At 36.0% G+C, this 18,117-nt stretch overlaps 1 protein-coding gene across 2 annotated transcripts in view; it reads left to right on the plus strand.

Moving 5' to 3' along the window:
• The window catches only part of FGF14 (fibroblast growth factor 14), a 549,760-nt gene that overhangs the window by 213,642 nt on the left and 318,001 nt on the right, over positions 1-18,117 (plus strand). The window lies entirely within an intron of this gene.

Genomic DNA, 18,117 nt, shown 5'->3' on the forward strand with positions numbered 1-18,117 from the left:
GTGAATAAAACCAGCATTTTCATTTTCAGGGGTAAAAAAACCACCATTTGTGACCCCCGAGTATGGAGTATGATAGGATATTGTAAATACTATCAGAACTTTCATGGTTTATGTTGGGCATTGTGAACAAGTAGCCACTTGGGAATTAGAATTTGTTTAAAGACTCTGTGAGCTATGTGAACTTAAACTTCCTGGATGTTGTCTCACTGGTAAAATGGGTTAATAATGTATTGTAAGGTTGTTGTGAGAAACAGGCAAGCTAATGGCTATGAAAACAGTACCAAGCAAATGGCAGTTATATAATTGTCAATGTTATATAAGTGTTATATAACAATCTGAGTCATTATTATACGTGGACCCTTCCGTTGAAGGTAAAAGTAGAACTGGAGGCATTTTAAGCTCAGCTCATATTAGGCATATGATTTAACAGTAGTATGGATGTTAAATTCCTCATTTTTTCCTTGACTTTTCAAATGAGGCTTAAGATGGTGGGAAGGTCCCCAGAGAAGGTGAGAGAAAATGGGATTCACAGCCTTGCTCTGGATGAATTGGGCCCCCCAGAAGCACATAATCAACATGACCCCACAGCTTCTACTTCCATTTGGATTTAGAGATTGGTCCATGAATTATAGCTCAGCACAGTGGAAAGGAATCAAAGAGCTTGGAAATTAGCCTTATGATCATCACTTTCGATATTCTATTATTTTAAAAAGCCCTCAAAAGCAATGGACTGTTTCAATAGCATTTCTTTCTCTTCTTTACCATATAGTAGGGAAAAAAGTAAAAGTAATATAAATTCATTGAAAAATATTTTAAGATGAAAAAGAGCTCAAGTAATATAAGAAGGATAATACCCACAATTCTGTTACCTACTGCTAATGCACTCTTTTCCCTATAGTCAACAAACAGCAAACTTCCAGAAGGCAGAGTTTTTCAGCCTTGTCACTACTGACACAGGGGGCTGAATAATTATTTGTTGTGGGGGCTATCCTGTGCTTTGCAAGGTGGTTAGCAACATCCCTGGTCCACCTACAAGATGCCAGTAGTATTTCTTTCCTCCATCTGTGACAAGCAAAAATATCTCCAGACATTGCAGAATGTCCCCTGGTGGGGAAAATTACCCATAGTTGAAAACAATTGGCCTAGATGAAGGAAATTATGCTTTTGGAACTTTCAGAGAAGAATGCAAAAATTAGATGAGCAGACTGATGCCAAGATGAGGAAAAAAAATTGCCTTTTAGTTCTCCTCCCCATTCAGAACTTTCATTCTTCCTTAATGCCTTATTCCTTGACTTTTCATATTCAAAAGAGGCAAGAGGAATCGAGAGTAATGATCACAAAGCATGGGGGAGAATTTGACTTGGAAGATTACAGGGGAGAATGGTAGACACATGGAGAAGCCAGTGAACAGTAGCCAGGTGTAAGCGAAATAATGGAACGATTTAAAGTGTATTGTTAATCACTTACATTGTAGCATGTCTTTTATGTAGGTATCATATTCCACACTTCATGCCACAATATTTACTGCTGCTATTTGAAAAACAAGGAAACATTAAGCTCTAGAGAACATAGACTATGAGGATGCCATAAGACAATAGACCATCCAGCCACATCTACCTTTTACCGATGAGCCCTGTGAGGTTCAGGGATGTTAAGGGACTTGTCTACGGTCACCCAGAAGGTTGAATCAGAACAAATTTCTCCATTCCCTGGTCACTCACTGATCTTTCTATCATCGTATGCTGCTTAAATCCAGGGCAGCTTTTCCCTTTAAATCATATTCTAAGATGTATCAGTGCTTACATCTCAATGAGACCAGTTCTTTTACAAGTGTGTAACTATGATGACTTTTGTCTCTGACTCTGTTTGTAAACTTCTTTTAAGTAAAGTGGCCTATGATTTTTATCAGGATGAAACAGAGGCAGTAGAACAGGTGCCTGTGATTCCCCATTATCCCCAGTGAAGGAAGGAGGAGCAAACACAGCAGAGTCGGGCTCCTTTTATTTCTCCATCCCTTAACTTACTTTGCAAGGCCTTTCCTGATGGGACCTGGCCTGCTTTTGCCTTCTTATCTCTACCAATTTACCTTGTCCTGCCCAGCAATTTGACATTCTGTCCACCCCATCATTCCTCTCTCCCTCTATCAATCAAATTGAAAGTCTCCTTTTAAACAGATTTCAAATCTAATGTCCTTCTGGAGCATGGCTCTCCCACCTGACACTGACATGCATTGCATTTTGAGTTTCTGTATTAATGTTTTCCACAGGGTGCTCTGCAGAACACAGTGTTGGAGAGATGCTTTACAATATAGGCCTGAACATGGAGTTTGGGTATGCAATGTCTCTCTTACAGAGTTCCACAGGTAGTTGAATAATAAAGGCTTTAAGAAGTGCTATGATGGAAGTTGTGTTTGACTTGTTCTGCCATATCCTTTCTCAAACTTATTTGCCATCTGTATTAGTCAGTGTTCTTTTGAGGTGAACCATTAGGCTATATATAGATGTATAAGAGGAACTGTATTGTGGGAAATGGCTCATGCAATTGGAGACTGAGAAATCCCACCATATATTGTCTGAAAGCTGGAGACTCAGGAAAACAGTGGTATAAATCAGTCTGAAACTGAAGGTCTGAGAACCAAGAGAAACAATGGTGTGGGGTTGGGGAAGGGTAGAGGTTGGGTAGGTGGGGCCCTGGTATAAGTCCTAGAGCTCAGATGCCTAAGAACCAGGAACTCTGATGTCCCAAAGGTAGGAGAAGAAGAATGTCCCAACTCAGAGAGAGAGAGAGAGAGAGAGAGAGAGAGAGAGAGAGAGAGAGAGAGAGAGAGAGAGAGAATTCTCCCTTCCTTTTCCTATTTGTTCTGTTAGGGTCTGCAATAGATTAGATAATGCAGCCCATATTGGTAAGGGCAGAATACTTTGCTCTATCTACTGACTCAAATGTTAATCTCTTCTAGAAACATCCTCAAACAGACACCCCAAAATAATGTTTTATCAGCTATCTGGGCATCTCTTAGCCCAGTCAAATTGATAGATAAAATTAATCATCATTGTGTCTATTAAAAAAAAAATGATACCTATTAGTAGTCAAAGAAACGAGTGTTTCTTAGAATCCACCATAGGAGACATTATTTTATATCAATAAATCTTTGAAACATATATTTAGAGATCATTTATTTAAAATAATTACACGATGCTTTAGACATTTATTTTTGGATCAGATTACATTTTTATAATCAGTAAGATAATCTAGGTAAAACATTCAGCATATATCCTGATCTATAATAGCTACTTAATAAATTTGAGAAATTTTTGGTAGTAAGCTTCACTTTTCTTTATCTCCCTGATAAATTTATTCACATCCTAATACATATAAAAGTGTGTTTGTGCATGTGTGACACTACTGTGCCTTCAAGGTATATGTCTGTCAGTGCACACAAAGAGCCTTACCATCTAGATTTCAATTTAGAATCCATTTCAAATAACCAATAAATGTTTATTTGTTCAAAGTATTATCATGAAAATAAAGAATAGAGCATGTAGAGCAAATTGTGCCTTATGAAACTTTTCTCTAAAACTATTCCTAACACAAATGAGCCCCTACTCTATATGTTATTATGATTCATTCATTTTTCACTGACAAATTATAATTCCATTGAAAAACTATTTAATATAAAACTCAAATAAAAATTCTTCTTGTTTATAATCAGTAAGAGAATTAAAGTTTTATATTTTTTCCTGTAAGAATAATTTATTGCTCTATCAAATTCTTCCTTTGAAGTGTTAAAATGATTTGTTTTTCCCTTCAAAATTAAGTTGACCTTTTGTACAAGATTTTAGAAAGTAACTGAACAGAAGATAAATGAGCTTTTTACATAGAGTAAAACTTTCATCTTTGATTCAGGGACCATTAACACATTATCCATTTTAGCCTTGGAGGCTCTATGCTTGGAAAAACATTTCAGTTCAGAGTTATTAAATAAAAATTTTACTAAAAATCACATACCTTCCAGGTATGGCAAAATTGCTGCATGTTGGGCACATGCCAAATTTTGAAGAATAATTATTACTTACATTGTGTATGTGCCACAGCAATTCTCTAAAGGCGTGGTCTGGCATACAGAATAGACTAACACTTGCACAGTTTCTTCACTATTCAACAAGAGAAGCAGTTTTGGCACACAAAATCTTCCTACTGGGCGAGCACAAAATCACTGACAGAAAGCTAAATTCAGCGAAGTGTACCTTCTGCTTAGTCTTTTCAGCCTCTTTCCGACCCCTGCCCTTTCAGGGAACCATGCAGATGAGCTGCCCTCAGTCCCAAGACTCTGGAATTCTGTGCTGGAATATTTGCATTTTAAAAGTCTTAAATGATCATTACAAAAGAGTGATATTTTTGATAATGAGAAGTGGTTCTTAAAAGCTGTCCTGTTGGTAATCTTTGAAATTACTGTACTGTCATAGTACTTACCACATACTATAGTGGTAATGACATGTCTGTTTAGTAATGGAATGTCTATTTGTCTTTCTCCTTTGGTCACAAAATTTCCTTGAAAGCAGGCCCTGTTTTATTTATTTTAATATATAACACACCCTAAGCAGTGTCTGGCATGTGGACCTACTGAATAAATAGCTTGCACAATAAGTATATGCACCCGTATATTCATAAAGCCTGTCTGCCTTCACAACAAGCCTGTGAATGTTACCTGGAAAAACATAGGGCAGGAGAAAATATGACCTAAAGTTCATAAAACACAAAATTCAAGGCCTATCAGTTATTCCCTGTCTCACATTGGGTCATTCTCATCACTCTGATTGTTATTTTCTCCATCTTCTATTCAAGAGTCTTGACTGGATATGAGTACATTTCCCCCCCCCCCCCCCCCCCCCCGCCCCAACAATACTTGCCTAAGTGTGATCTAAAATAATTCAACAAAACAGGGCCACTAAGTTGATGCCGTAATTCATTCTAGGGAGTTGCTATGGTGCTGTTTATTTATCAGTTCAACTTTGGTTCATATGTACCATTGGTAACACTTTTGATGTCAGAGTTCAAGCCACAACCCACTGGCGAAAGCTAAAATGAAGCTAAGGATTGATAATTAAGTTTCTGTAGCATATTGGACTTTGTTCTTTCCCCTCATGGCTGCTGTTACTTTATGTGATGTTCTTCCCTGCATTTTGCGTAGTCCATTTTCATTAATGCTCTTCATGAATGAGTCAGACCATTAGGACTGGTTTGAAAAATATTTCACTCTTTTAATGTGAAGCACATGCTCTTGCTTGGTGAAGTTGAACACAGGCAGTGATTTGCAGGATTGTTATTATTGTATAAACAACATGGTGGGGTTGAAAGAGCAGCGGCCTGGGAGGTGAGAAGGTTAGAAAGAATGGAGTTCTGATGTTGCTACTAAATGCTGTACTGATGTGAATTACTTCACCTCATTGGGCCTCCATTTTCTCACTTATACAGAGCTAGGTAAAGATATTTTTTAGCTACAATATTTATTCTTTTATTATTCTGTCACAGAGGCAGTCTCTATAGTATTTGTTGGATGAATTAGGGAATTAATGAAATGTTGCTGTTTTTGGGTCCTCTAGGCCATAGCAAGCATAGAAAAAGGGGCCAGCTTCCTTGATGAGTCAATGGGCATATAGTGCTCTCATGCCATATTTATGTTTATCTTAGTATTACAATGACTTTGATGCTCAGCCCACAAAATGCCTTGGTAACCACCAAAATCAACACTCATCTTCTTGGTAGTTAATTCTTCAAAGCCCTATCAAGAGCTACTAAATCAATCTAAGCTACCATGTACTGCATATAAATTACACATTATTCAGTAAAGGGTAAAATAAAAGAGAAAAACCCACTCTTTTCCCTCATTAACATTGACTGTCAATGTGAAGTAACTTTGGATAAGCAGCCAGGATGTTTTATGACTCATAAAAAAACCCAACAAGACTTGCAGGGTATGAGAGTTCTTGAGTAATTGATTTCAGTAATTTGTTTTGCTTATCAGAATGCTAGGTTGTACTTACTGTTTTATGATATACTCACTGTTTTTTCCTAATGCAGAATCTTTGGAGTCTAAGTAGAACATTATTAGAAAATAAATATGAATGCTCTTTGCAAGGATGTTTTCTGGTTTGTTTCTTTTACTCTAAATGGATTTCATATCTCTTGTACTCAAGTAAAATAATGTTTATATACTTCTCTAAATACTCTCTTTCCCTTTTGGCAGGATTTCTTGTTCCAAAATGAATTAGAGTAACCAATGCAATGGTTAACTTTATTAATGTTCCAATGACTCCAGCTGTGGTTTGGGCCTTATGTAGCTCTTGGGAGAAGGTATATTACTTCTGCAATTCATGAATATCATGAAAAGACTACAGTGACTCTGAAGCACAAAGAATGTTATTAAGAGTTATAATTGATCTACTGAAGAGTATTTTTTAATATACATAGGTTATATTATTTAAAATATTTTTAAAATGAAAAATCAGAAAACCCAACTAAAATTGACTTAAATATAAATAAGTCTGGAGGTACAGAAGTTCTAAACTTGGTAAATTTACTAGCTCAATGACATTCACCTAGGATCTATTTTTCCCCATTTTTTCACTGCCACCATGGCTGTCACTATTGTTTTCCAACCATTTTTGCCTCATGCTGGTAAGATGGCTGCAGCAGATCCAGGTGTCACCCAGCAATGTTCAAAGCACTCTCCTCACCCTCTACTACCCCAATTGAACTTAAATGCATTGGCCAGAATTGTATCTCTTGCATATTCCTAAATCAATCATTGTCAAGGAAAAGCAATGATCAGGTTGTCTTACCTTAATTAGCGTTCACATAGTAGCACTAGCAAGAGTTCCTTCTGCTCTGGTGATATAATTCATACTTCTACCCACAATATCTTAAACATAATTGAGGTTCTGCTAGCATTGAAGAAAGGAAATAATGGCTGTTGGCAACCAAGATAATTTGTCACACTAGTCAAATAACATAAAATCTGAAAATGTTAATTCTGGAATTTTCTGTATCATGTGTTTATTGGAGAGTTACTTGATAATCCATATTCATTTTACTTAAAATAGATGATAGGTTGATGTTATAGATGCTTGTAATTAAACTGATTTAGCTATTTTTAGAATCTGTTTTTTTTAATATTTGTGTGATGCTCATTTAGATGAGAATTGTTTGAAATACTTTTACTTTTGATGTTGGTTACTTAAGCTTTGAGTTGCATAATATCAAGAATAGAGGGCAAACTGTGATGAATTGAGAATTGTACTCAAATTAGAAAGTATTATTGGAATTTATTGAAGAATGCTGCACTTACAAATAAATGTGGCTTAGCTAGGATACTTAGATGGCCAGAGAATAATGGAAATGGAAATTAGTATCAACCCATGTTGATCATCCACAGATCATAAAAGGCAATATTTATCATTTCATCTAGGGGTATTCAAATTGTGCTTCAAGAAGTAGTATAATTCTGAGAAGATGCTTTAGAGATTCTGCTATTACTATATTTTATTTTGAAGCATACTTAAAAATCTACTGAAAACTATAATAAATATCACATTAATGTCTAATAGTCTCCTATTTTAACATATTGGAGCTTTCCAACTTGTGCTAATATTTAAATCATTTTGGGAGGCAAAACTCTTAAAAATGACTTCAGATATTACCAGGGCTGACCAGCAGACCCTGAGCGATGGATAAATAGATTACTCTGACCCACGTTTCTGTGAAAGAGAGGCTAAGGGGCTGTTTTGCTTTAGGAGCAAATAACCCAGATTGCCTCCCTCCTTAGGCTGTTATTGTAACAACAGCTTGAACTAAAATTAACCTCTAGATAAATTCATCAGGGTAAGTATCCTTGAGAAAACACATGCTTCTACAAGGTTGGGTCTTAAAGACTAAACATAGAGATTCTAGCAAAACTCCAGACTTGTTTGGAAAAGTCAAGGTAGGGGTTGCCGCCTTTGACAATGTCCCTCCAGAATCCCCCGCCCTTTTGGAGAATCCTCCTTACAGAATTACAACCAAGTCCCATGCTTCCCCACAAGATATGACAACATATAATTTATTTTCTGATAGGCTGTGGTTAATTATAGAATTTGTGATTCTATGTTGCTTTCACTTACCTTGACTGAGGCTTACTCAGGTCATGTGTATAATATGGTACAATTGCTACTATAATATATGTTTAAGTTGCTTAATCAAATGCCGGACAAGCCTTAGCACTTAGTGTCATAGTCCATGTACACATTATGAGATCATTGTAATTTAGATGGCCAAGTGCATATTTATGGTTTTAGATACTTGTTATATTTATTTATGATGATTTATTAGTCTACTAGGGATTCTACAACAAATGCCTTTAAATAACAGAGGTTAATTTTTTCCCCACTGTTTTAGTGGCTGAAAGTCTCAGATCAGGTTGTTAATATGGTTGGATTCTGGTGAGGGTCCTTTTCTTGGCTTGCAGAGCTGATGACTGACTTCTCACTGTGAGCTCACATGACAAAGGGTATATATATATATATATATATATATATATATATATAGAGAGAGAGAGAGAGAGAGAGAGAGAGAGAGAGAGAACACATATTATCTATCTGGATTCCTTTTTGTAAACACACTAATCCCATCATGATTTCATCTAACTCTAATTGCCTCCCAAAGACCTTGAAATACTGTAACATTGGAGGTTATGGCTTCAATATATGAAATTTGGAGTGATACAAACATTCAGTTCCATAGCGGATGATAAGGAATTATATCAAATGATAGGTACTATAATTATTCAATTTATAGATTAAAATTTTCCTATCAGTTTTCTCAGAGGCTTCTGGATCAGTGACTTCATCTAACTCTAATTGCCTCCCAAAGACCTTGAAATACTGTAACATTGGAGGTTATGGCTTCAATATATGAAATTTGGAGTGATACAAACATTCAGTTCCATAGCGGATGATAAGGAATTATATCAAATGATAGGTACTATAATTATTCAATTTATAGATTAAAATTTTCCTATCAGTTTTCTCAGAGGCTTCTGGATCAGTATAATAGAAAACTATTCTGTTTACTAGGCAAACTCTTTGAAAAAAAGCTATTACAATTTACAACTATCTGAATGATTCAGGATTTTTCAATTCTCTACAGCTAAAATACAAGACAGAAATAAACTGGAGAGATAGAATGAAGACTAAGTATTAAAAAATTTTTTTCGTAAATATGGACCCTTTTCTCGTTTATTTTATCAATAACTATCATAAGATGTATAGATATAATACATTTATAGTAAAAATGCCCCTTTAATCATTTTACGTATCACAAACAAACAAACAAACAAAACCAGTTAAAGGCAGAAAAATATGTATCCTGATATATCAACTGTTTTAAAAAGAATACCAAGGAGAATGATGGATGCAATAGAACCAATCAGGGACTAAGTTGTAACATATGATACATTCATATTATTTTGTTCCTTAATTATAAGTTGCATGATGCATGATGTTTGAGTTTTAAGACGTGAGGGCATTTCCATAATTTATACCACATCCACTTTGTAGGAAACTATTTAATAATAAACATTGCGGTCTTAGAGAACCTAGGTAAAACTATGAACTGTATAAACTCAGATGCTGCAGGTGTGATAGCAAAGACAGAGCTGGTATTGACCTAGAAGGAATCAAGCTACCCCCTGTCAGCTGAATTTTCCATGGGCATCTCTGCTGTCTATGAGAAGTCCTCATGTTTGTTCTCCTTGCTGTGGGCCTTGTTAGGGAAATTAGATATTAAGTCCTGCCTCCTCTTGTTTTTCCAGAATCTTCCTAAATTTCACCATTACACGAATATTTAGCCTTTCATTCCACATGAAACCCATTGCACCTCAAAAAGAAGCAATTTTTGTCCTGCTTTTTTTGGATAGGAATCTCCTAAACAGTTTCGTTGGGGTTTAAAAATAATTTTGAAGTCAATATGACTATATCAAGTTAGTAGAAAATTGGGTTAAAGTTCAACTATATTGCCGAAACTGGTTTGGCTCAGTGGATAGAGCGTTAGCCTGCGAACTGAAGAGTCCCGGGTCCTATTCTGGTCAAAGGCATGCACCTTGATTGCGGGCACATCCCCCGTGAGGGGTGTGCAGGAGGCAGCTGATCTATGTTTCTTTCTCATTGATGTTTCTGACTGTCTATCCCTCTCCCTTCCTTTCTGTGAAAAATCAATAAAATATATTTTTTAAAAAGTTCAACTATTCACTTAAAATTGATTTTCAGATCCAGAAACTATTAGGCCTATATAAACTGCTTTTTGTCTCTTCAATGGTTCAATTCCTTATAATACTAATGTGTAAAATTAAAAACAAGAGTTTTTTTAGGTAGGTGGTTTGGTTATATTTTAGTAGATGGTCATGACCATTTTCAAAATGTTTGCCATGCCCTTTTTGTTACCTTGAAGGTTTGCTGATGTTAAATACATATAGATAGAGGTGTAAATATAGATAGAGTAAATACATACATTTACATATAACTTACTGATATATATTAACATATATTGTTTATATATGTAATGCATCATTATTATTAACATTATAGATGTATGTGTGTGTGTGTGTGTGTGTGTGTGAGATGTATGTGTGATATTTGTGTATTAAATGGCAAATATAAAAACCTTTGCAGGAAGAGTAATAGTACTTTTGTCACATAGCAGCAGGTTGTGCCCCTCTCCCCATACCTCTGAAATTCACCAATACAAAGAAATCCTATATCACAAAGCATTTGAAAGTATTTGGTGGAAGAAACTCTACCCTAGGCTCTGATTTGTAGACAAGCTGTTTCAGAAAAAGCATACTTAGTTCTATGTGGATGCTTGTCGATGGGAGAATAAATGTGTACCTGTATCATAATCAGCATTTTCTGTGGACCTGTCCCTGTTATACAGATGAATTATAGTGGAATCTCAGGTTGGTATCAAGAGGAAAGTGACAAAATCTGGAGCTTTTGCAAAAGGAAACAGGGTTTGGGGAGAGGAAAGCGTTTTCACAAGTTATGTTTGTTGCTGTGGCATGGAAAATTGGAAACAATATGCTGTTTTAAAAGGCAACATTAGAGGGGACTAAATTGAGCAATTCTATGAAAATCTCTAACTCCTCATTTATAACTTTGAAAATTGGTGTTGTAGATGAATTTCAATAAGATGAAGGCAATGAATTAGCGATTTGAAACATATCAGGGGGAAAATCAAGATGTAAAAGGCATAGAAACTTCCAACCTGCTATTTTCATTTACTTCTTTTTTTTTAATGAGTAAAACAATTGGTGAAGAATGAAAGTGTTCTACAAGTCTGACTCAAGCATATTATTGTGCGAAGATAGCAACCAAATCATATCCTGTTTTTACCATAGTGCTGCATTTGCTAAAAAGAGATGCAATATATACTTGATAGTTACAAGATTTAGAATCAGTTTTGTGAATTGTGCTGATTTTAGGTGAGAATTACTCCAAAGATTTCTAAGTGTGGTTTAAACAACTATAAATAGTTTTTCCAAATTATGGCATTTTGTTTACATGTTGCTGTTAACAGTATTTTTATGTTAGCCTATTCTTTGATAATTGTTTAACTTCCATAATTTTGTGAGTCTAAAATTTTATGAACCAGTAATATTTCTTATTTTCCTCATATATGAATTTGGGGGGGGTGGGGACAGAAAAAAAAAAAAAAGGTCCATCGTTAAATGTGGGTATATTTGATTTTTCTTTTCAGATTTAAAGAAAACATGCAATATCTACATCTCTTCATTCAGACGCTGTTCTAGATAATGGAATTTTGTCATTTTCAAAACTCCTTTCCCCAGAAAACAGCCTTATTTGTGCCCTCTAGTGGTAGATGCATACATTTTTTCAGTAAGTTAGAGAACGCTGACTTTTTCTTTCAGTACATGATTCAGCATCTAAATAATTAAATAATGTTATACCATACACACTTAGAGAAAAATCTTATGTAATTGAATTTGATATATTTTCAGAATGCATCGAAATTATGTATTGGAAAAAAAACAAACCATCATTTAGCTAGAGAAAGTTCTTAATTCACAAAAGTATATTTTCTCATGATTTTTATGGTTCATTTGTTCAGCAAAATGCTGTGATTCTTTGAGGAAAAGTAAGCACATTTTCCAAATGCATTTTTTCTTCTTAGAATTCACTTTATGAAAAACTCTTCCAAGTTGTTGCATTAATCCATAACCTGTGTCTTATTTCTGTATTGATGATTATCTTAAAAGAACTGCCTGGAAAAGAAAACTTTCTTCTTTCACATAGCAAGAATGGATTCTCTCAGAAAATATCCATGTAAAAGTAGATACTGGCCTCAGGGCTCTGCTAGACTTCTACTGGATTGATTACCCTGTTCTTTTTCCTCTTCCTGAAATTGCTACTGCCTTCACCTGAAACATTCATTTTCTTACATGCCCAAAGTTATTATAGGAATGGACTTTTTATTTAAGCCAAGCCAATAAGAATCCTCTCCTAGGGTTTTTGAAACTAGAACTGAGAAAGAGAATTAGTGTATGTCTAGTATAGGAGACTCTAAAAAAATATGGAAATGATGGTGGTCATATTAATTGCTAAATTTTAGTAACAGATGGTAAGTTAAAGATATACTCCTGATTTCTTCTACTGGGATCCAGCTATCTGCCTTTTACATATCCCCTTAACTTTTGTTCCTTTTAAAATCTATCCTTGGATTTTGTAATCCAATAAAATCTTCATTGTGCTTAGGTAAATTTAAATTCAAGTTTGATTTCTAACACTTTTCACCAAAATTATATAATACTATAGGGTATACTGTCAAATTTTTCTTTTTAGATTTTCTCATAATCCATTTTATAGATTGAGCAGTGAGAGAGAAATTGTAGGCATAGTTTCTGCTAAAGTAGTACGTAGGCAGTAACCCTCACAAAATTATGATGTGTTGCATGTTCATTACAGAGGTTTATGAAGTCCAATTTCTGCCTCTTCACTCCTAATTAAAATCACCCAACTCTCTTATTTTAATACAGATAGTATTTTTGCTTTCTCACTCTTCCTTAAAAGACTATGCAATGCTGAATTACAAGCACATTGGAGTTCATTTATTACTTTATGTTACCTCTTCCAGGTAATTTTTAAGCCTTTTATTTCTAAAATTGTGGAATGGTAAACTTCGTCTTTTTTTCAAGTAATTTTGGAAAGTAGAGGAAGAAAAGTATAAAAATATTTGGATTCGTTGAGGGCATACTTCTTTTACCTCTGAAATGATACAACACTAAGTATGTGTCTAGTACATAGAACATTGATAAGTTTTAGTGAAACATATTAGCAATGTTTAGTGTGTATATATGCCAGATGATATATAATCATTTTATTTGTAGTAAGTTTTCACTTTTACAACTTTTCAAGGCCTCCATTATTATCCTTATTTTAAGTGAGCAAAGTTAGAGAGTTTGCCCAAGATCATAAAGCTAATAAGAAGCTGAACTGTTTATACATATTTCTACTCTTTCACAGTTTTCTACCAAAGCATCAAACCTGGATAAGTGATCAGTTCAGAGGATCTTGAAGATTTTGGCCTAAAACTACCATCTTAAAATTAATGTTGCTTAAGATGTGCATATAATAAAATTTGTGTGAAAATTTCACTCCATTAAATTCAATACAATACAGTGAGTAGATTGAAACAAGTATGCTTATGAGACATTTTTGGAAGGTATGCCATGCTTACCTATGGCTCAGTTATTAGCAGGCTACCAGCCTGAGATGAGAGACTAATGGATGAATTAGTTCCAATAACTGGCCAATTCTGAGCATCAACCTGCTGTGAAAAGCTCTGTGGAAAGCTTTCTCCTGTAACTGACTTCTTTGGATCATCTTACTGCTCTGCCCAAGTACCCTATGACTCTGTAAACTAAGAGTCTACTCTTGGTTTGATCCTTTCATTTTTAATTAGGATTCTTTTGCCTCCCCTTAACAGTAACCAAGCAGTCATCCATGGGGCAGAGCTTCTGGGACATACCAGGTAATGATGGGGACAACTTCTCTGGATTAGCAGTATAACCTTACTATTTTTCAATGACTTCACTAGGCATTTAACATATTTTATCTCTAATCTTCACACTAACTCTACCAGGTAGGTTCACCCCTCCCCCCATTTTATAGATGAGGAAACAGACTCATAGGAGTTACAAGCTTTTGAACTTCTCTAAGTTCCAGTTGGAAAAACCAAGATTCACACTCAGGTGTGTTGACCTCAGAAATAAAAAAGAACACAGGGGTTATTTGAATGCATTACACAGATGGAGCTAACAGCCAGGCTGTCAAAGGGAATTAATTATACAGAGTACAGGGCAATAAGAACCATGATTCTTGTCTTACAGAATGTATAGTGATAAATAATTAAAAAGCATCTAGTCAACAGGAACATTGTGAGTTTTCAATTTGATCCTGGATCCTGGAACAATTACTAAGTAAGAATTGATAAATTAAAAAATAGTTTAGTTATATCAAAACACTACCAATGACAGTCATTCATGTAAGCTGCTTACCATTTGTGAACTGTTCCTATGGTTCACAATCATTGTGCTTCATATAATGGCACAAGCCATTCTTGGATTTATTGCTAGAAATTAGTTTCCCTTCAAGTATGTCCCACTACTCCATTCAGGGACTAATGTCTTCTTCTGAGGCCACTAGAGGGCTGCCTCAGGTAATGAAACACTAGAGGTTTTGATGCCTCACAAAGTACCCGGCCCTCCACCGTTGACCACTCCTGTTGTTGCCACACTGGTGTTGTATGGCAGGCACCTAGCTCCCCACTGTTTTTGCCATGTGAACATGTACGTTCTGAATTCCCACATTGTAACTAGCAATGAGAAATAAAGAGGTGTCTTATAATAATGAGGACATGTTTTGTTTTATCATGTATCCTTTCTCACCTTTGGACTCTCCTCCATGTGGCAAGGGATAGTTCACTTTCCCCCATAATGACATCTCAATAATGCTTCATTGTCTGGGTCAATCTGAAATGAATCCCAGGTTAAGTACTTTTTGTCCTTGTCACCCTACCTTAAAGCCAATGTTCTGTGTTAACATGTCTTATCCCAGGACCCACACCTTTCATTGATTGATAGTGAGACCATCCACTCCTTTCAGAGTCTCAACCCACCTGATGGGTGGTACCCAACCTATGGCCCTAGCAAGACAATAACATCATAGTAAAATGTGTGTTCAGTTTTCAAGGTTTGTACTATTGAAGGGTACTGGTGTATGATGACTGCACAATTCATTCACTAAATCAAGATATTTGAGAGTGAATAAGGAACTATTAACAACTATGTCAGGGGAGTGAACAACAACTGGTATGTATGTATCCCCTACAAATTTGGGATGTTGACAGTCCAGAATAAGTGGGGTTATACCCAAACTAAGTCCATTTTTTTCCCAAGAACTTATCCAGTCTTATCCAGGACACACCACACCTATGAAAAAATAATACCTTGGTTGCATATTATTACTAGAGTCCTGGTGCATGAAAATTCATGCACGGAAGTGGGGAGGAATCCCTCAGCCTGGCCTGCCCCTCTCACAGTCCGGGAGCCCTCAGGGGCAGGAGGTGACCCAGCGATCAGGGGAAGGCGATGCCCCATCACACCTCTGCTGCTGCCACTGCTGGGAGTGCAAACATTGGCCAGCTCTGGTTACCTGAGTCTCAGGCAGCCCTGGATGGCTGGGTAGCCACCATCTGAGGCTTGTCTGTTCCTCGAGATGGCCTGGGCAACTGGGGAGTTAAAGGGACTGGGGGACTCTGGAGGCAGGCGTGCAGAGCAACAAGGTCCGCCTGGGGACAGGCCCTGCCTTGCCTTGCGCCTGCCACTCTGGCAGGGCTGAGGGGACTGGGCACCATCATCTTTGAGGGTGGGGCAGTCAATTAGCATAATCCCTCCTTATTGGCTATGAGCACCGCCATCTTTGCGACAACATGGGTATCAATTAGCATATTCCATCTTTATTAGATAGGATGACGCAATAATCTAAATTCTAGACATCTGTGTGCATGCAGCCTCCAGATATTCTTGCTCAAATAATTTGTTTATCCAGAGTGTCTCCAGAGAATATGATGACAATTAATTTGTGAAGATAGAAAACACTGTTTAGTCATAAAATTTGACTTTTAACCTTTGTCATTTATCTTGATTTGGTTGCCAAGAGAGATAGAAGTCTGAATGAGACTGCTTCAACTAAATACATTGTGATCATCGGAAAAACAGTGTAAAAATCTAGTTTACTCAAGAGTGTCAGATAGACAATGGGTGCTGGAGCAATGATCATACAGCTGTATAATAGCTCAGAGAAGCAATGGCACCATGTGAGCATTCGTTATTTTGTTTTTATCAGGAATAAGCCAAATATATGTATGAGCTAGTGAAGGTAATAATCACTGGGAAGTTTATGTTATTGTTTTTGGCTTTTTCCCCCCCTAACTGGACAAACTAAATCGTCATATTAATATTAGTCATTTTTATTTGGATTATTTTATGTGCTCAATATCAGCTTTTTCCCCCTTATTACTTAAAATGTATTTATTTAGTCTGTGGGCTGCTTTAAAGTTAGGCTTGCTGCCTGTGTTGATCCTAGGAGAACTACTTCCAGCAGGATCATTCTGGTTGCTATGGTGCTTTTTGAAATTATAGATTTTTGGATAAGAGGGCTCACTTTTAAAGCAATGTAGTGGGTGTATTGGAATTGGCTTTATTCTGTGTGTGTGGGGGGGAGGGAAGAAGAATTGTTGGTTAATAAATGAGGTAGATTAGTTAGTGTAACAATGATGACAATCATGAGACCAAACTTGTAATGAAACTACCTGATTTCAGTCTTCAGCTCTGCCACTTAATGTGATCTTGGACATCATACTTGAACTTTCTATAACTCAGTTTCTGTATCTATAAAATAGAGGTAATGATGATTATAATAATTCCTACTTCATAGGGTTGCTGTGAGGATTGCATGATTTAATAAGTGCATCACAAATATCAGTTATCAGAATTTGCATTCCAGATATTAGTACTATTTTTATTGTTAAGATGTAAACTGATATAGAATGGAGTATTAAAAGACTGTTGTTGGCTAGAGATGTCATAACGTGATATATTTCCCTTTTGGAGATCTTCTTTCAGGAAATATAGCTCTGCAAAGCAAATGCATTGAGATATGTAAAATGAGAGGAAAAGAACCAGAGCGAAAGTCTTATTTAAAATTCCACTGGAATTGAGCTTCAAATCCCACATGTAGAGAAGTACTCTTTCCAGGCAGTTTTCTAAATATCATAGATTTCATTATTGAACTGCCATCCAAAATCCTACTATTTTACCCATTTTTATCACCCTTCATGCTAGTCTTAATTAAAAACAAACAAACACCCAACTAGTTAAAGAAGTTTTTAATAAAAACTAAGAATATAGCTCCAATAAAGTTCTGTTGTAATTGATTTCCTGAAAACCAGCTATTTGTCTATATGACATGTAGAAACTAAATGCCGTTAAGCTTTTTCATAATGCAAGTGTCAGATAAGTGGCTTGATACCAGATCTTTGTTGAATCTGATAGAAGCAAAGATTCTAAGAGGAAACAATTGTGATGTTTTTAGTCTGTGTAGAAACAGTTTCTGAGAAATTCCTCCTGTGATTGTTAGTTCAGAGAAACCTGGCCCATGGATTCATTGAAATGGTTTACATCCTAGAATCTAGATATATCTGGAAAACATTTGTACCAATGGAGGTTTTCTAAATTTAATTTAATGGAACGGAGTGCAGAATCTCAGAGGGAAGGGGGAGGAGGGTGGGTGGGCAGAAGGTAATCAACCAAAGACCTTGTATGTACAATACATACACATAACCAATGGACTTGGACAATTAGGTAGTGAAAGCCTGGGGCAGAGGGCGGGGATGGGCTGAAGGGATTAATGGTGGGAAAAAGGGGACATATGCAATACTTTCAACAGTAAATATTAAAGAAATAAAAAATAAAAATCCTTAATTTAAACAACTTTGAGAAAAGATAACCAC

This window comes from Pipistrellus hanaki, assembly GCF_964339955.1.
Source record: "Pipistrellus hanaki genome assembly, chromosome: 3".
In the NCBI taxonomy this organism is placed as follows: Eukaryota; Metazoa; Chordata; class Mammalia; order Chiroptera; family Vespertilionidae; genus Pipistrellus; species Pipistrellus hanaki.